Source organism: Lissotriton helveticus, chromosome 2_2, assembly GCF_964261635.1.
Source record: "Lissotriton helveticus chromosome 2_2, aLisHel1.1, whole genome shotgun sequence".
NCBI classification, from domain to species: domain Eukaryota; kingdom Metazoa; phylum Chordata; class Amphibia; order Caudata; family Salamandridae; genus Lissotriton; species Lissotriton helveticus.
Genome location: NC_136060.1, coordinates 11,800,606 through 11,822,802, shown reverse-complemented (window position 1 = coordinate 11,822,802; position 22,197 = coordinate 11,800,606).

The following is a 22,197-nucleotide window of genomic DNA, read 5'->3' as shown; positions in this document are numbered from 1 at the left end:
CTGGACCAGAGAAACTTCAGGGGTTGGTTAACCATGCCCCTTGCCCCAAACATTTTTGGCAGCTGCCTGGGCCTTTTTTCCAGGTTCCAGTTGCCCATGACTCATTTCTGGACAGCCATGGACTTTGCAGTCATACTGACCCATTCAATAAATCCCAACATCTGCAAGTGTGTCTTGAGCTCTACCTCCTTCCAGATAGTGTGCACAAGGTCACTGATAACAGATAATCCACAGGCATGACAGGGCTCAATCTACTTTTAGACAATCTGAAACCCACCCTCACTCAAAGGGAACCAGATCCACCAGTAGATGACTCTCACTATTGTCTCAGACTAAGATTTGGTAAATTGCGTGAGGGAGGAAAAACAGTGAGGACACCAGCTGACACCTTACAGAAGTCATGCTGGTTCCTGTTTCCCTCAGTGCTTCTAATCGTTGCCCATTGATGGTGACCCATTGCCTATACTTAGAAGTATTTGTAGGCATACAGTCTTTTGGCAGCATTTTGTTATCCCCCAGGGATATTAGGGTCACCTCTGCCTGCTCCTCAATGCGAACTGGGACCACCTCCTTCCCAAGTGCTAGACTCGCCGACCAAGATGTCCGCCCGCTGGTGGGAGTCAGTGCCCTCTTAGGACATTTAGTGTTTTCTTTGGAATGCCCATATTTGTAGCACTCAGTACATAGGGGGACAAACATCTCTGTCTGTTTATCAAAGAATCCCCCTTTTTTCTGGTGGGACCCCTGACCACCCTTTTGGGAGTGCCCCGATATACATTTTTGGACACTAGTTGCTGACCCAGAAGTTCACATAGATAGCAAGATTCCTGGGGTCATTCAGTTTGCTGTCAATAGGTGCTGGTGCATGCTCTATAAATCAAATATTGAGCATGTGCTCCCTGAGAAATATGTTGTACAGCTATTATAATCATTTACTTTTCTGCCCCTCACCCAACTATTCAGTGCTTTGTTATACAAGTCCAGCAAATCCACCGAAGACTGATGGGGAGTTTGTGGCTGTCCCTGAACCTGTGGTGATACTTTTCAGGGGTCTGCCCAAATTTACCTAGAAGAATGGCTTTCATGAAGTTGCACCTAGTTTGGTCCCATACTTATGGGGTAAGAAGAGTGTCCCAACACACTGGAGGCATATGCTTTCACAGACTACCGCCTCCAGTGCTCCTCTGGGATGTCCTATTCTCTCAGGGTCACCTCATAAGCTGAAACCCAGTTATCAATGTCATCTCCCACCACACAACTGGGCATCAGGTCTTTTGGGATATGAACCTTCTTGTCTTTTTCAGACGCTGAGTTATATTTCCACCAATGCTACTGGACACTGCTTTAAGGTCCCGCTCCCAGAGGCTCTTCCTATGAGTCAATCTTTTCTCCTTCAGTGCCATCTTCTCCATCTGAGGTAATGGGAACACTCACTCTCCACCCATGTATTGCCCTCCCAGCTCAGAGTACTGAAGGGCAGTAATTTTCACTGCCTTTTATTGCTCCAGATTTGCCAAGTAATGCAGGGCAAAGGAAGGTGGCCGTGTGTGTCTTGGTAAATCTGTCTTGGGAACTGCATTGCCCTTGCACCTCCCTGCATGATGCAAGGGAAATATACTCCTATTATAAATCTGGCCATGTGTGTGTTGTTTGTTTATGCTGTATTTCACTTTGTGGTCATATGTAAATACTCCTTTTGTCATAAAAGAAAGTATTTGACTTGGCCCAGTTGCTCAGGATCCATAGTAGCCTCGGAACTTCAGGTTTGAAAGGCCTCAGCCCGCCTAGTTGGGTCGAGTAGTTCCAGCTTGCCCTTTGAATGGGGTTCTGACACTTTCAAATGTCAATTAGTTCATGTTCTGTTACCTGCTATAGGGACACAAAAACCAGAAGTACTCTGGACTTACTTAAGAAACAGATTACCTCAGCTGACTTGACCCTAAAGGAGCCCTTGGTGAAGACAGACCAGCTGCCTAAGCGCTAGCTCAGAAAACTTTAGTGCTGCTGGAGGAACTTTCCTACCAATCATGTTTTTCACATCCAGAATATTGGAAGATTAGAGGCTTTGCAGGTGATGACACACCCTCGGTGTGCAAGACATCCAGGTTCAACCGACTCAGAGCATTTTATCATACAGAAAAAGGATGCAAATGGACCTGTTGGCAACAGCTTTCAGTCTTACCACTGTTGTCTGACATTGGTTCCAAAAAGTTATATGGACTGCTTGGAGGTTTTATGCAGCAGAACTGAAGACTTCAGCAGGAGCTGAACAAAGATGTATCTGAATTCAAGGGACCATTGCCCACTTTAGTTTAGTCCTTACCTAACTGGAGGCTTCAGCTTCTTGACTTGCTCCACTGGAAGACTTGGGCCTCAAATAAGTGAATTAAATCAAAAGGAAAAAACTTTGACTGGTGCGACTCACTTGACTTGCCTGAAGGTAATCCAGTGTGGTCAACTTGAAAATGCACTTAGCTCTCAGCCACAAACCATGACTTTTGATTTTGATTGGTGCTTTGTATTGTATGTGGTGTTTTGCCTTAAAGTGTAAAAATTCACATCTCTGATTCCTCTCATCTGATTTTGATGTTTTGTCTCTTTGCGCAATACACTGTTCTTGCTTTTGCTAGACTGGATCAGGAATTTTATTTTGTTGACTTTGAAATTGTTTAGTGCCGCTTGAACAGACATTATTGTGAGGAATTGCCTGCTACTTGTACTGTTGCTGCCAGGGATTGATAAAATATTCTCTTTGAACTGTGTAATGACCAAACTAGAGTTAATTTATTAAGTTGGTAAGAGTTCCCCCTTCCTCTTTCTTTATTAACACCTGCAATGGAGACGGCAGCGCATGCACATCAAGATGGTCGCCGCAATCTGAGCTCCAGGCTCACCTGTTTCATCAACGGTCTTTTTTTAACTGATAGAGGAGCCTTTGAAGAGTGGTTTGTAGTAGCAGACATTCTTTGTTCCAGGGACAAGCTGATGTAGCGATTTGGAGGCATTTTCTGAAGGTCTGTGAAGTGCGGTAGGCTCTGTTTTGATGTCCTCAGCTGAGGCTCCTTTCATCTACTGGGCTCTATGTGAGGTGAGGTGAAAGCGGAGGACAGCATTCAACACCTCCCCTTCTGAGAAGCTGGTCACTCCCTTAAAGGGATTTTGTTCAACCTGGCTTCCTGAATCCCTTACTTATTAACTTTACAGGGGATTATTTCCTTCTTCAATACTAAAACTTAATTTAAACTCTTTTTGCTGTACATCTCCTCAGTGTATATTAATAACTGTTATAATAGCCATAAATGTCTCAAGTTTGACCTGTTGTTAACTATTTCAACATTCAATCCACTTTTTATTATGATATATCTCTGTATTACCACATGGATACTAAATTGATATCTAACCACTCAAATAAACGAAAGCAAACTGTTTCTCTGCCTCCTGCAAAGTCTAAAGCTATGGACTCACAAGACACATCATTATCAAAAATATTGGAGGAAATTCAAGCTATTCATACAAATACTGACACCATATGCTCAGATATAAAAAATATTCAGAGAGACATCGCCTCCTTATTTGTGAAAGTCGCAGACAATGAGATTAAAATGTGTGACAATACTACAGTTATTACCAATATGGCTCCCCTTATCCCTCAGGTTGCCTCTCTTCAATGCTCTTTACTAGATTTGGAAAACAGAAATAGGCAGTACAAATTGAGCATATTTAATGTCCCTGAAGGAGTTCAAGGACAAAGTTGTAGTCTTTTCTTAGAAAATGTATTACCAAAGCTTTTAAACATCACATTTTCAAACCAGTTTGTAATTGATAAAGCTCATAGAATCCCCTCTATTCAGAAACCCCATCAGGTTAAACTGCGTCAAATCGTATTTAAAGTTCTGAGGCATCATCACCTACATCTTATAAGGAAAGCTGCATGAGAGATCTCATCTCTTTTGAAAGAAGGAAACAAAGTGTTTATACTTCAAGACTTAGCAAAAGAGACAGTTCAAATCAGACGTCAGTTTTCTGAACTGAGACCGTGTCCCTGTGAAGCTGGATACAAATATGGCCTCTTAACCCTTTTGTTATGCGCATTTGGAAGAATGATGTCTCCAAGTCTTTCTCCTCACCTTCAGATTTAAAGATTTAATACAGTTTCTGAACCAGCACAACCCTATTCTCATGGACTCTAAACCTCCCGGATCAGCGGGCTAATGTGTTTTCATCTTATTAAAGGATATTAGTTTCTTTATTATAGCAGGTGTACACAAGATGGCTACTCTTGTTTTGTACCTCTGTCTCTACTGCTCTACTTGATATGAGGTTCTGGAGATTGACCTTGTTATGTGTTGCCCGTCTTGTTTTGTCTTTTTTATATGGGATATTCTGTCTTCTCTCTTTTTTCTTTATCTTCTCTCTCTTACAACTGGTTATGGCCATACCACATAAGTAAGTTAGTTGTTTCTATTAATGCTAAGGGGGTGAGGCATCCTGTTAAAAGACGTAAGGTTTTAGAATATTTAAAGAAGTTTAATGTTGATATTTGTTTCTCACAAGATCCACATGTAGATGATAAAATCTTAAATACTATGGCTAAGGGATGGGTGGGAAGTATGATTTCATCTCCTTCTGCAAGACATAAAAATGGTGTAGCTATATTTTTCTCCTGTAAAGCACAAATACAGCTAATGTCTCACCACCACGACTCAGATGGTAGGTTTGTTTATGCTCAAGTCAAAGTTCACAAACGTATTTTAAACCATGTCAATATATATGCCCCTACATCCGATGACCCTTTGTCTTTGGCCCTAACTTTCTACTGAAAGAGAAAAATTAGGTAACTCGTCCATTATTGTGGGTGGTGATTTTAATCTCATCAGAGACCCCTTACTGGACCGTTCTTCTGCATTTAAATTTTGACATAACAAATCCTTTTTTGCTTTGAAATCATTGCTCTCTGTTATTAAATTGGTTGATTTCTGGACACTAGAACATCCGACTGATAAAGAATTAACTTTTTATTCTAATACTCATTCCTCCTTTTCTAGGATTGATTACCTATTGACTTCACGAAACCTATGCTATATGATTAATGAATTGGTTATTCACCCTATTACAATTTCTGATAATGCCTTAATCTCTTTTTCCTTACTTCTCTCAGATCCTCAGATTCCCAATACACGATGGAGAATGAACTCTGATATAGTTCTTAATTCGAATGTCTGACAAAATATCGAGATTCACAATATCGACGTACAAAAATATCGGAGCAAAAATATCGAAATCAAAAATATCGGGTTCCTATACTTAACTAGATATATACACAAATATCGATTTTTTAATATCAATATACAAAAACATCGTTTACTTTTATATCGACTACATTAACATCGGAAAACACAAATATCGCTATCTACAAAAAATAATGACATTAACTATAATATCGACATCAAAAATATCGTGCACTTCAATATCGGATTATCAGCTATATCGACTTTTTATATGCATCTGTTTACATAATTAATTAACGTTTTATATGTTTTCACATCTAAATAAACACACAATACTTAAATTAATACTATAGACACACTATTAATTTGTCAAAAATATCCTATTGGTATAATTATATCACCTACACATATAAAAATATTCTATAGTACTTTGTATAATTTTATAATTTGTTTTTGTTTTTCACTTCTATTACAAAGTAATCACAACTGAAATTCAAATATACTAATTAACCAATCACAAACCTAATTTTTTAAATGAACCAATAGCAAAATAATTACTACTGACACTCCCCTATATAAACAATTAAAATCTAAGCACAAACTACTTGCCAAAAGTCACTGAAGGAGATTCATCTCTATCCGAATTGCTGCACAACAACTAGAAGAACCAGACTATCAACCTACTATCACATCTTCTAAGTAAGTAAATAAAATAGAAAATGCATTATTTGCTAATACTACTTACTTACCTGCTAAATACCCAGTGCCCCTTTGCTATTCATACTACTTAACATGCTAAATATTTATATGAAACTATTTTTTTTAGATACAACGAGTACTGAATATTCTACTCAAAATAACTGTGAACAAACCCTAGGAATACAGATTCTAATAACTATGTAAGTAATTTCACATTGATTCATTATGTGCACATAAATCTAAACACACAGAAATAATGACTTTTGCCCCACATATTTCTTTTTTTCTGTAGATTCTACTACTGAAAACTGCACTACTAATGAACTAAGGACATCAGTACTATTTCTCCAATACATTTTACTACGTAAGTATTATGCAACTGAAATAAATGTGGAAAAACAATACAAACATTTAGAACTGTTCTAAATATGTTCTATTATATATTGTTTATTTACAGAGCAAACACAACGAATAGATATACAGACATAATACAGAACTCCACATTCTGAATAATACAGATAATAATCACAAAGTAAGTATATTAAAGAACATAATTACCAGATAATCTATTAAAAAACATACTAACATGGTGATTATTCTAATACATATGTTCCTTTTTTATTTAAGGTAACACTACAAACTACTCTCCAGAAGCTGAAGAAACAACTATACTGGCAAAGACCAACCTAAAAAAATATGTAAGTATCTTCACAATGTGAATCATGAAGATACACTTTTGTAGTAGAAATGAGCTCTAACATTGCAAATGTACCGAAACATTAATTAATAATATACTACTTTCATGTTTTTCATAACAGCTACAACAACATCACAAATAAATATCCCCAACTAAAGAAGCAAGCAGCTCCTAATTTTGCTGTAAATTCAAAAACACGTAAGTATAAACATTCCTACTTATCACTGACATAGATTATTTATCACATTTAATTTGACATTAACTATTATATATACATTTTATAGATATACAAAGTACAAAATGACCGAAGGAGCCGAATTTGTGACCAGCCAGAAAGGAAAACTATTACTATGCTACATGGGTTACACTTATACACAAGAAAAGCAATATGGCATGCAAGTTAATTGGAAATGTTGTAAATATTATTCTAACAAGTGCTATGGCAGAGCAACAACTAAAGAAGCTACAGTACTGTATACTAGGGAACACAATCATCCACCTAATGTTACTGAAATAGAAGTTAGAACAGCTTTGGAAAATATAAAAGAAGCTAGTACTGGTTCCCAAAAGCAAACAAATGTCATTTTAAAAGAAGCCATTCCTAAAATCCCAAAAACTGCCACAACTCAAATGCCAAATATCCTCTCCTTAAAAAGAACTATAGCACGAACTAAAAAAGCTACTACTTCTACAACACCATCTCCCAGAACATATCAGGATATAAATTTAACTGCTAACCAAATAATAACTTTAAATAAACAACCATTTATAGTTTACGACAACGAAAACAATGACAAAAGGCTTATAATTTTTGGTACCAGTATGAATTTAGTTAAACTGCAGCAAAGCCAATATTGGATGATGGATGGAACATTTAACATCTGTCCCAAACCATTTTTCCAATTATACACAATACATGGCCTCTACCACAACTGCAACATACCTTTGCTATATGCACTATTACCAAACAAAAATAATTCCACATATATGGAATTAATAAATATAATTAAACAAAAAACTAATGATTTTTCTCCTGAAAGTATCATTCTTGATTTTGAGCAAGCAATGCTCTCAACTATCATAAAAATCCACCCCCATACCTGCATTCAAGGCTGCTATTATCATTTAAACCAGTGTTTATGGAGACACCTTCAAAAAACTACCCTAAGTGTCGAATATGCTACAAACTCATCTTTTGCTTTCCAAATTAAAAAACTCATTGCACTTGCTTATGTACCTGAAACAGACGTAGCTGAACACTACAACATTCTTATAGACAGCCCCTTCTACAAACAAAATGAAGCTAAATTAAGTCCATTTCTCGACTACTTTGAAGACACCTGGGTAGGCAGACTCCACAGATCTGGCCACAGACGAAATCCCAAATTCCTCATACCCTGGTGGAACGTTTACAGAAGTACCCTTAACGGAGATTCAAAAACTAACAATGCAGTGGAAGGTTGGCACAATGCATTTGTACAATCAACTGGCAGAACCAAACCTACTCTAGAACATTTCATTAAATGCCTACAGAAAGAACAGAGCTACCAGGAATTTAGAATGGACCAATCTGTAACTGAACTTGTCCCTAAAACATCAAAGCAAAATAAACAAATGCACAAGTACCTGGAAGAACAAGTTAAACTTTACCCTAGTACAAAAGGCATAGAATACCTAAATATCATTGCCAAAACACTACTCTAATTAATTCCCAAAATGTTATAAAACACTAAAAGTATCACCTAAGTATGGAAAAATATGTAACGTGAGCTTCTAAAGTATTTAATGTATGCAATATATAGAGATATTATTATAATATATGCACACATTAAAACTAAATAACAAGTAAAAAACTATTCCATAATAAAAATAACATTACCCACCCACACAAAATAAGAAAGCAAGGATTTACCAATCATGTTGTCAATCCAATAACCTCCTTGTCCACCAAAGTAATCCAGGTAGTGCCAAATTAACCCCAAAAAAATGTAAAAATACAACTGTTCCAAAATTAAGACATCCACGTTATCCAGAGCCATCGAATAAGCATAAAAAACCCGAAAAATTTGAAAAATAGAAAGAATCGCTCCAGCAAAACCGAAAAATGTAAAGAAGTGTTTGTAAAGCAGTGTTGAATTACAACAAACAAACACTTCCTTTAAAAAAAAACGGAACTTCCGATGTAGCGTACACCTATGACAAAAACATAGAAAACAGACATTCCCACCCACATTAATTAGCTAGTAATTAGGTACAAACATATTAAAATAGATGATTTCACTTCTAGATATACCGTAAAAGACTAAAATTCACTCTATATATAATGAGTTAACTAACTAACACTACGTGTATATACCATAAGTAATTATCTGTTTTCGAAATCTAAAACATACCTCCCTCACATTCAACAACACAAAATATAAGGTCACTAATCTCAAAACATCATTAAAATACACATAAAACATATAAAATAAACCTTACCTGAAGCGACGTGAAGTGTCTCCCAACCGCGATCAGCCCTTCTTCCAAATAACCCAAAACGACCTAACCCGGTTACAAAATAAAGCACCCAAATGCAATAAAATAGTCCCAAGTATAAAATATAATATATATACTTCACTAAATATGCAAAAATGAACATTAAGTTTCTATTATTGTAAAGAAATATTTACTTTAATCCTACAATGATTTGATTAACAAATATGTAAATGAATGTAATAAATACATATTATGAAAAGAATAATATTTATATTAACAATGTATAGAAATATAACTACATTGTCAAAATTTATAATAATAGAAAAATGTGTTAAAAATATGTGACTCACATAATAAATATTTTATGTATTGAAATAAAGTGTAAAAAATACTTTTGTTATTTCTACATTTCTTTATGAAATTACAATCTGTAAAAGAGATAATAAATAATATTCATTTTTGTACAAAAAGTATGAAAATAATAATGCTTCTGTATAGTTGCTTATCATTGTGTTTATAAAATATGTTTATAAAACCAAATGTAATAAAAAGAATTTTGTAATGAAATAACATTTTATTTGTGAAACATAAATAAAAATAATGTTTCTACAATCATGTTGTACTATTTGTATCATTATCTTACTATAATGTAACAATCTTATCAGAAATTGTGCACTGTATATTAAATGTGAGTATATGTTGGTCTCTAATAATTTAATTATTACTATACCAAATCCAGCGTACATTAAATTAAAACTGACCCTGAACCCAAAAAATACCCCTTTACCCAAAAACAAAAAACTGACCCTGAACCCTAAAAATACGCCTTTACCCAAAAACCCAAAACTGACCCTGAACCCTAAAAATACCCCTTTACCCAAAAACCCAAAACTGACCCTGAACCCTAAAAATACCCCTTAACCCAAAAACTGAAAACTGACCCTGAACCCAAAAAATACCCCTTTACCCAAAAACTGAAAACTGACCCTGGCCCCTAAAAATACCCTTTACCCAAAAACTAAAAACTGACCCTGAACCCAAAAAATACCCCTTTACCCAAAAACTGAAAACTGACCCTGACCCCTAAAAATACCCCTTTACCCAAAAACCCAAAACTGACCCTGAACCCTAAAAATACCCCTTAACCCAAAAACTGAAAACTGACCCTGAACCCAAAAAATACCCCTTTACCCAAAAACTGAAAACTGACCCTGAACCCAAAAAATACCCCTTTACCCAAAAACTAAAAACTGACCCTGAACCCAAAAAATACCCCTTTACCCAAAAACTGAAAACTGACCCTGAACCCAAAAAATACCCCTTTACCCAAAAACTAAAAACTGACCCTGAACCCAAAAAATACCCCTTTACCCAAAAACTGAAAACTGACCCTGAACCCTAAAAATACCCCTTTACCCAAAAACTGAAAACTGACCCTGAACCCAAGAAATACCCCTTTACCCAAAAACTGAAAACTGACCCTGAACCCTAAAAATACCCCTTTACCCAAAAACTGAAAACTGACCCTGAACCCAAAAAATACCCCTTTACCCAAAAACTGAAAACTGACCCTGAACCCAAAAAATACCCCTTTACCCAAAAACTAAAAACTGACCCTGAACCCAAAAAATACCCCTTTACCCAAAAACTGAAAACTGACCCTGAACCCTAAAAATACCCCTTTACCCAAAAACTGAAAACTGACCCTGAACCCAAGAAATACCCCTTTACCCAAAAACTGAAAACTGACCCTGAACCCTAAAAATACCCCTTTACCCAAAAACTGAAAACTGACCCTGAACTCAAGAAATACCCCTTTACCCAAAAACTGAAAACTGACCCTGAACCCAAGAAATACCCCTTTACCCAAAAACAGAAAACTGACCCTGAACCCTAAAAATACCCCTTTAACCAAGAACTGAAAACTGACCCTGAACTCTAACAATACTCCTTTACCCAAAAATAATTAATATTATGTAATTACAAATTAATTATTAATTAATAATAACAATAAAGTTAATATATTTGCACATTAGCTGTAAAGAAATAAATTTAATTATTAATATTATATTTTCCAAAATAATTTACAATAAGTAAAAAATATATATTAAACTAAATGAAGCTAATTAATATAATTAACTAATTTATTTAATTAATTACCAATTAATTATTATTTAAAAATATGTAAAAAAATTATATTCATTAATTAACTCATTAATATTAATTAATTAACAATTATTTATTCTTTAAAAATATATTCAAAATTATATTAATTAATTAACTAGTTAATATTAATTAATTACCAAATAATTATTATTATTATTTAATTACCAATTATTTATTATTTAAAATTATGTCCAAAATTATATTAATTAATTAATTAACTAATTAATTATAATTAATTACCAATTATTAATTTTTTACAATTATGTACGATATTATATTAATTAACTAACTAATTAATATTCATTAATTACCAATTAATTATTATATAAAATAATGTACAAAATTATATTAATTAATTAACTAATTAATATTAATTAGTTACCAATTAATTATTAATACATTTTTTTTACAAATATATATTAATTTATTAATTATTTTTAAATTACTTCCCACCCTTATCCCCTATAAACCCAATAACCCGCTCCTAAAACTATATATGTTTTTTAAAAATATTTTTATATTAAATATATTGTAATTTTTTAATATAGACCTTTTTATCAAATTTTTATTTACAATTATTATATTTTTTCCTACACTATTTATTTTTTCCATTACTACACGATATTTTGTATTGTCGATATTTTGTCATACGATATTATTTTTTTCGATATTTCTACTTACTTACCTATTACGATATTTTTGTATCCGATATATTTGCTTCCCAATATTTTTTACCTTCGATATTTTAACTTCGATATTTTGTCTTTCCGATATTTTTTTTTCGATATTTTGTCTGTGTACCCTTAATTCAACTAATTCTCAAAAAACTTGCCTCGGCCATTAATGAACATTTTCTGCATAATAATCCATGTGATACCTCTAAAATTGTCCACTGGCATGCCTCTAAAGCCTATATTTGAGGAGTTACAATTTCTATTATGGCTCATAACAATAAATCATTTTATGCTCATCTTTCCAAATTAGAAAAACACATGGCAACTTTGGAAAGACTCTTCAATTCATCTTGAGATCTACATATAAGTGCCAACATCAAAAATATAGATATGCATACAATTGTTGGCTTAGTAAAAGAGCAGAATTACTTATATCGAAAGAAAAAGTAAATTTTCATTTTAACTCAAACAAATCTGGCTAACTGTTAGCTAACTATGTACGCATTAAGCATGATAACATTCAAATCCCTATCATCAAAATAAGTAACAGTACATTAATGACAAATACTAAAGACATTTTGAAAGAGTTTTTATCCTTTTACTCCTCCATATACTGCGAACCTCTCGTCCTGCAAAGTAAAGTCATCATTGATTTCCTTAACACTTGTCAATTACCTCAAATGTCTATCTCTGATAGACTAGCTTTAGAAAAACTGATTAATATTGAAGAAATAATTACAGCTATTAGAGCATTAAACTACAAAACAACACCTGGTCCAGATGGTATTCCGGCTGGATTTTACAAATGTTTTCAAGACCAACTTTCTCCTATCCTACTTTCCTTATTTATGGAGTTTCAACACACTTCCCTGATGGGTGGCTCTTTAAATAAAGCCACAATCATTGTCCTCCATAAGCCAATCAAGGATCGTACTATGGTTTCTAACTATTGTCCCATATCCCTAGTTAATCAGGATTGTAAAATATATACAAAATGATTGGCAAATAGATTATCACACCTTCTCCCCTCAATTATTCAGCCTGATCAGACGGGCTTTCTGAAGGGTAGGTTGTCTGCCCATAATACTCTCTTGCTTTGCTATGCCTTGTCTCTTGCTAAAGATGTCAATTGTCCAGTTGGAGTATTGGCCTTAGATGTGGAGAAGGCATTTGATAAAGTAAACTGGCAATTTCTATTCAATACACTGGATGTTTTACAGTTTGAACCAACATTTCTTAATATGACTAAAGCATTGTCCTCTGCGCCCTAAACTTCTATTTTAACAATGTTTCTTCATCCTCATTCCGTTTATACAGAGGCACGCCTCAAGGTTGCCCACTTTCCCCTTTGTAATTTCATATTGCCATAGAACCCCTATAGTGTTCCCTCCACATTAGCGGCAATTATACTGGTGTTGCTTTGACGAATACTTCTATTAAAGGTTCTGCATATCCTGATGATGTGTTTGTATATATTAATGATCCTCTTGTCTCCATACCTGTTTTTATTAATAATATTTCTAGTGATAGTGCAGTTTCTGGATACTCAGTAAACATTAACAAGACAGAGTTTTTTTTCCATTAAATGCTTTTTGTAATTATATATTGATGGAAAATACTAATATACTATGGTCTCCAAAGACACTCAAATATCTAGGCATCATATTTACCAATTTGATTTAAAGTACAGTTGAAACCAATTGTTCTACAATATTAGCCAGTACCAAAGAAAAACTGGATAGATGGTCCAATCTTTATTTTAATTGGTGGTGACATATTGAGGCAATTGAAATGCCAATAACTCTGCACATCCTTTATTTGATGTCCATGTTGCCCCTTTCTTTTCCTTCCACTTTTTCTGTAAACCTTTACACATGTTTTACTAAATTTATCTGGAACAATAAGCCTTCATGCATCAGTTTCAAGACTCTGTCAATGCCCAAATGTGAAGGAGGGGTTGGTCTTCCAGATTTTAAAAGATACCATGTATCATTTCTTGTAGCACAATGTTTGTTGTGGTTCCATTATCCATTTCCTTCTAAATCTCCTAAATTGCTCGCTCTCGAGAGCAATATACTGGCTATGTATCCATTACCTGCATTCCGTACCATGGTTAATAGTTCAGTTGGTAAAAGATCACCCATTGTTGCAACTTCTAAGACTGCTCTTTTTTCATTTGAGGAAAAATTCTCTGCAGGCATTACATCTACCAAGAAAGTGTCTCTTTGGTTTAATCCCAAACTCGAGTACCATAAACATATTTCTTTTTGGAATTTGTGGATTTTTGCTGGTGTTCTTTGTTGCTGATATATGTCATGGAGATATGCTTTATACTTTTGAAGATCTTAAAGCCTAAATATATGTTACTATATAATATCATTCTAATGCCTATCCGGAAATACTATCTATGAACCAACTTTCTAATAGGGAGTTTTGTATTTGTTGTTTAGTCATGCAGGACACATAGCCTCTAAAGTATATGAAAAGCTTTCTACCCCTGTGTCCTCCTTTATGCATTTTACTCACAAATGGCCATCATACTTAAATATCCCCTTTTCAAGTACAGCATGGAAGGATATTTGGAGGTCTAACACTGCTGGTCATCTCCTGGCTACCCTCATACAAACTAACATTTATTTACTACACCAATGCTTTTGGACTCCAGATAAACTATTTAAAGCTACACTCTTAGACACCCCGCTTTGTTGGCATTAAAATACCATGACTGGAGATTTGCAACATGTATTATACAAATGCCCTGTTGTTTCTCAATTTTGGTCTCATGTATGGAATATTATAACTCAGATTCTTAATATAAAAACACCATTATATTCTCTATCTTACTTTTTAAGTCTTTTCCCCTTAAACCTGTATTACCTCCTACGGATTGCAAACTTTTGCACTTCCATATTTCTACTGAATCTCTGACAGAATATCGAGGCTGAAAATATCGACAGACAAAATATCGACGTTGGAATATCGAAGGCAAGTATATCGACACCCTATCTACAACATGGTAAGTACAAAAATATCGAAACAAAAATATCGATGTTAAAAATATCGTAATTAAAAATATTGTTTTTTTAAAACAAAGGTAAAATTAAGTAAATAGTACTTATATGTATTTTAAACTTATGTTAAAATGTGTTATAATGTTTAAAATGAATAAATAATACATATTTACTATTAAACATTTAATTAAAATTAATAATTAAATATATATTATATACTTAAATCATTATAATATATACATTATTTCTTAAATAATTATAAAATATTAACAAATACTACAATTTAAAAATACATCAACACTCATAAAATAATAACATAAATAATAATAAATAATTATATTTAATAAATAACAACAATTAAATATACTTTCAATATTTTTTAAATTAATTAAATACAACATTATGTAACATCTTAAATACATAAATAAATATAAATAAAATTACTATTCCCACTCCAGAGAGCACAACAGTAGGGAAAGCGTTCGATAGTGTAGGGGTAAAAATAACTATTCCCACTCCAGAGAGCGCAACAGTAGGGAAAGCGTTGGATAGCGTAGGGGTAAAAATTACTATTCCGACTCCAGAGAGTGCAACAGTAGGGCAAGCGTTGGATAGTGGGAGAGTAAAAATTACAATTACCACTCCAGAGAGAGCAACAGTAGGGAAAGCGTTGGATAGCGTAGGGGTAAAATTTACCATTCCCACTCCAGAGAGCGCAATAGTAGGGAAAGCATTGGATAGCGTAGGGGTAAAAATAACTATTCCCACTCCAGAGAGTGCAACAGTAGAGAAAGAGTTGGATAGCGTAGGGGTAAAAATTTCTATTCCTACTCCAGAGAGTGCAACAGTAGGAAAAGCGTTGGATAGCGTAGGGATAAAAATTACTATTCCCACTCCAGTGAGTGCAATAGTAGGGAAAGCGTTGGATAGCGTAGGGGTAAAAATTACTATTCCAACTCCAGAGAGCGCAACAGTAGGGAAAGCGTTGGATAGCGTAGGGATAAAAATTACTATTCCAACTCCAGAGAGCGCAACAGTAGGGAAAGCGTTGGATAGCGTAGGGGTAAAAATTACTATTTCCACTCCAGTGAGTGCAACAGTAGGGAAAGCGTTGGATATCGTAGGGGTAAAAATTACTATTCCTACTCCAGAGAGTGCAACAGTAGGGAAAGGGTTGGATAGCGTAGGGTTAAAAATTACTATTCCCACTCCAGTGAGTGCAATAGTAGGGAAAGTAAATACTTCATATATAAATATAAATAACATAAATATTAATACCAATTACAAATTAATTAAAATATTTTACAATTTTATAAAATATATTAATTAATCAATTAAAATTACAAATAAAAATTAACTAATAATAAAAATTACCTACTAATACTAATTATTTACCAATTACCAATAAATTAATTACTTCCCAAGCTATTCCCCTATAAACACACAACCCACTACAGAAAATAATGTAATAAAAGTAACATATTTATCAATTAATCAATTACAATAAATTACAAATTATATTTTGATTAATTACCAATTAATAATTAATGAACAATTAATTCTAAATAAATACCAATAAATGAAATAACATATTTAATTAATTATAATTAAATTACTTCCCACCCTATTCCCCTATAACCCACAACCCGCTACAGAAAACAAATTACTAAAATTAACATATTTCTCAATTAATCAATTAAAATTAATTACCAATTATATTTTAATTAATTACCAATTAATAATTAATTGACAATTCATTTTAAATAAATACCAATAAATTAAATTAAATATTTAATTAACTATAATTAAATTACTTCCCACCCTATTCCCCTATAAACCCACATCCCGCTACAGAATTATATTACACAAATATTACAAATTATTATTAACTTACCTTAAGTTCGATATTTTGGTAGTCTATATTCTGTCTAGTCGATATTATGTCTATTCTATATTTTTTACTCAATATTATGTCTAGTCGATAATAAAAACTCGATATTTTGACTCTATACCCTCCTAGCCACTCTGGGTGGTCCATGCGAGTGAATTTGTAGCCGTCGTGGATGGTGATGGCGTTGTCCGGTCCCGAGCAGAGGTTTCAGTGAGGATGCCGATGTCTGAAGAGGTGGCATAGAGGAGGTTTCAGATTTCTGTTGCATGTTTGTGGAGGGGTCCTACGTTGAGGAGGATGCAATTGAGCCGGTCAGCTGCGCTGTTGTACAGCTGATTATAAACAAACAGTGGTCCTAAACCTATTGATTATATCATTAGATCAAATCTAAAACAGTATCGATATTCAAAACAGTAGACCATAATCAATATGTTATCTATAACTCAAAGACTCTATCTTTGAACAGAACATTACACCACGGATAAAGAAAATATATTTCAATTTAATATTTCTCTATATTCATTCTTTACATTATTTTTGTCAATAAAAAACGTAGGTTGCCCCAAGACAGGAGCGTGCAAAAAGAAGAAATGTGTTCCAGAAAGTGAAAATAAATGAAAAAAGAGAAGGAATTACACAGTAGTGATTAAGAATTAGTTTACACAATTTTGCAGTCAATACTGGGCACAAAGTTCACCGTATTGAACACCTGGCCAACAACAGAGTTCATATAATTGCAATCAGCACCATTTGTAGTACATATACATAGATGTTCTAAATTATGCACTGTCTACAATGTTAGCAATTAAGTGGTCCTAGGTGTATATATTGAAATTGTCGACGTTTCGACTCGACTTATTCCCAACCGGTAATTTGGACCTGGGGATGGCGAGTCTTCATCAGGACAGGGGATAAACGAGGCAACCCAAGGGATATTGAATAACCCTACAAGAGAGGAATTGTGAAATTACTAACCGCGGTGCAAACCTTTAAAAACCTATCCCCACCAGGGGTATGGCAGTTTCTCTTACCCTCTGTGATAGAGAAAAACGATGTGGGCTGATCAGGATTTACCACATCTCAAAAGGAGTCCTATAAAGACAAAAAAGGAGTCCCGAATATATCTAAAACAAATACTATACAAAACTGCCAATATTCACAGTTGTACACATTAAGGCTTTTACCTTCTATTCATATATTGATCCATGTCCGATAGACATTAATTCACGTTTGACATGGGTGGCAGTACCTAGAATTAATTAGAGTGGCATAAGTATACTGCATACACTGGCACACAGTTACTATCGTATTCTCATTCAGGGCGGTGTCAATTACCTTGGTGTTTTGTGAAAAAACACACACAGGACCCCCAAGTCGGTCAATTTTTTGAAATTCCGCTCCGGATTATACTGGACACTATAAAAATAGTAATAATTCACCATTATTACTCGTCGCACTGTATCAGGTCCTTTTCAAGATTCAGTCAAAAAGAACTTCAACCAAGTTCTTATGCAGGGGCTTACCTGGAGTAAACTTCTATCCTGTTCCTCCAGTGATTGAAAGACAGTGGTACTCCACAGCTGGGCGGCAGGAGGTGCTGTGTACTGATGTCGCAGAAGGTGTGTTTTCCGTTTTGACAGGTGCAGGGTGCAAGAGAATTCTACAGTGTTGCTAGATGGCAGGTGATGCGGCATCCAGGGTTGCTGGCGAGGAGGGTGCTGGAGTCGTAGCAGTGGTGTGTCCGAGAGGAAAGGTCCTTGGAGCTGCGCGTGGTCCAGGAGCGGACTGACACAGGCGAGCTTGCCTTTGGCGCACCAGTGGTACGCCCGCTGCAGAAGAAAGCACATCAGCTGCTATTATTTAGTGCTTCATGGGTGACTGGACAGCTGGGAGGTGGGAAATGCGGGAAAGGTCCCTGGATGGGCCGGGGACGTGGGGGGAGCGGGGATTGTAAATGTATATTTTTTTCATTCTTACCTCGAGGCAGTTCTCACGTCTTCTGTGTTCCTGCTCTACTGAGTCTGCTTCCAGGAGCAGGAAGCAGGCAACCAAGCTCCCTCCCCTAAGCCAATCAAAAAGCTGCAATTTGGTGTTGTTATTGTTATTGAGTGCTGTGCCGAGGTGTTTCGCCAGGGGCTAGAGGGGTGAGCATGTTCTCCATGCAGGCTGTAATGCGGCCTTCCTTGCGAACAGGTATGTGTGCAAAACTGCTTTGGGCGGCCTGAGAGGGCTGACCTGTCATTGCATACTTGAGTGGGCATACCACTCCGCCCTTGCCCTGCTCCATGGGTAGTGCAGCCCCACCCACTCTCCCGCCCGCAAAGGAAACATCCGTAAGTTATCATCATGTTATGGTTTCTCTTCTTACACTTCGTGAAAGCAGTGGGGTGATGCTCTTCTGCCACAGTGGATGAGCCGCCACTGGGGGTGCGTCACTCACAGGTTCTAGGACTGGGCCCGACTCGACCCCCGGACCTCTACCGCTACATATCCCACCTTCTCCTCGAATGGGCATTGACACCGATGCACAATCTGCTGCACTCTCTCTAAATCTGTGACTCAGTCAGCATGAGCCTCAGCCAGGTGGGATGTCACAAGCCAGGGTACAGCAGTCGACGCCAAGTCCACTGGGGAACCTCCGGATGCAGGTGATGCAACAGGGCCCCCTTAGGTGTGAAGTTGCAGTGCACCTGTAACACAAGTTCAGCGCAGCTCAGGGGTCACACCCTCCACAGCGTACGGCCAGCGCAACAGCCTCCGGCCTGTAATGCAGAGAGGCATGGCCCACCATTGATTATCTCCTCCTTGACCCCCGGTGTATTGATGGTGCATGGTATGCCACGCAGACCTCCTAACGTAGGTGCGCAGAAGCACCTCTACTGTTCACAGCTCCAAGGGATACCTGGCTGACTTCACCACCAAGTTAGGGTGATTGCCAACACCTCAATGTCTATCACCACATGCCAGCTACTCCAGAGCACCCCAGTATCCCACTCCGGAGCCCAGGTGCTGGCCCAGCAAGGCCTTTGGGTCCGGTGGACTGTCTGCACTTTCAAGGTTTTGGATGTCATGGTGTTTGGAAGGAGTGTGCAATGATAAGTGATGCATAACTGGTTTTGTCCAGCAATGCGCCTCTTTTCATGATTGTAGCCCTTGATTTCCTCTTCCCCTGGGACGACTCTGGCTGGTCATCCTGACTGGGGGGTTTGGGGGGGTTGGTGATCTGTGCTGCACTTGGCCTGGCTGCTCCAATCTGCATTCCATTGGTTGTGTTTCCTATTTTTCATTGGGGTGGAATTATAGGCTATTTTTGTCTCTAGAGGCAAAAAAACTCACATTATGCTGACTAACGTGTGTTTTTGCCTCTAAATTGGCCTTTCGTCAGGTTTCGCCCACTGACATCAGAATTTGTATCGCCTTCACACTAGTGTTAACAGCAGTTTTCACCGCAGCTACCAAGAACTATCGCCATACAGCGACGTATTGTAAATACATCCCTAACAGGGCGAACTTTTTTCGGATAGGCCGCGTTAATAAAACTGCTGCTAACTAGGGTTAGAGTTAGTTAGCAGCAGATATGGTACATATCCCCTATGTACTCATTTAGACTGTGAAGTTACAAACTGTAACTTACAATGGCTCCATTACAAGGTGAGGCAAAATGCATTGACAAGTATAATGCCATGTCCTTGAATAGATGTCTCTTTCCAGTCCACGAGCATGGAATAAGGGGTTCTCTCTTCCTGAGGAGCCAGTGCTTGATGAAGGCAGGCTACCATCAGGAAATGTGGTAATTTAAATTCAGTTGATAGGCTTGCCGTGCAAAATCTTGATTTCTTTCTTCTTGCAAGCAGTGGATGGCGCGTGCAGTCTGCACGGTATTGTTTTGAAAAGTGAATGAATACAGCTAATTGCAAATAATGACTATTAATCATTTTAAATCTGGATTGGTTATAAATGAAAATAATTTGGGATTGGCAACATTAAAGAGTGTGTTCCAGTCGTAGTACTTGTCAAGTGCTGAAGTGCAATCTTAAACAGTTAATAGTTATGATGAAAATGAGACATTTCTGCTGCTGCGTAGAAGTCGGTAGTTATATTGTAGTCAGCAATGCAGTATAAAAAAAGCCTGTGCCACTCAGCCCGACACTACTCTGTTTATATTGCACATCACAGAGCACAAGTTGTACACAAGTACCTTTGGAAGCTTGCCAATAGGGAATTAAAAAACACTTAGAGATTGGGATAGTAAAAGACATTGAGCAGACACCCTGCATAAAAATGTTCCCTTCTTTAAATTGATGGAAAATTGCGATTAGTATTTAGTAATCAATCATTAGGCCAGTGCTCTACACAAAAAGGGGTCCATCTGGCCCTGGATGGACTTGCACATTAGTTAAAAGTGTTTGTTGGAACCTGTTTGGGCCAAAGGGCAAAGCAAAGGTAACTGGATCTCAAACACAGGAGTTGGCGGCTTTTGATCATTGGTGTCCTGGGGACCGACCTACTATGGAACTGCAAACTGGGCACCAGTAACCTTTCCACACTTGACCCATACAATACCAAGGACAAGCAGGCAAGACTGCTCATGGAGGTAGGGTGTAGGTTCGAGACCCAGACCTCTTTATTTATTCAACAAAGACAATAAACTATGTCCAGCCAGTACTTTTCTTTATAGAAAAAAGAGAATTACTTTAATTACACACCAAAACATAATAATACTCAAAGTAAGGTAAATCGGGTAAAGGGTTCAGATACTGGTGCCACTGGGTTATAATCACACTGAAATGGATAGGTGAGATTATGGCACAGGTGCAAGCTCACTATGGCGTGTGCGAATAGCTATTCTGATACTGTAAACCTTAGGTCAGTGAAATCATGTCCCACTACTAAGTAGTTCTCTCAAGGTTTCAATGCACAGAGGACAGAATACCCATTCAGTGGTATAAGCACAATAAAAGTTCAAGTTCAAGTTCATGTGGTTGGTATTCTTAAAGTATCAGACGCTCTGAATCTGAAATTTTGAGTATGATGCCCACAAGAAACAGCAAGCAGCCCAGCTCGCTGGTCATAAGAGCAGCTAATAGTGGTGGGCCCACCTCCATTTCCTGTTGCAGTTGAGGAATGCAGCTGCTGAAACAAATCAACAGCACAGGAGGTCCCACTGGCCAAACAAAAAGGAACCCCCGGTGACCGATGGTAGCCACAGGCCCCCCCAACTGCGATGTCAGGACCCAGCAGAGTCAGCATGAGTTAATTTGCACCTATTTGTTGATTATGTCATGGTGATGGCCAGTCTTTGGTCATGTGCTCAGCCTGTCGTCTGTGTTGGAATATAATGGTTGGTCAGGAA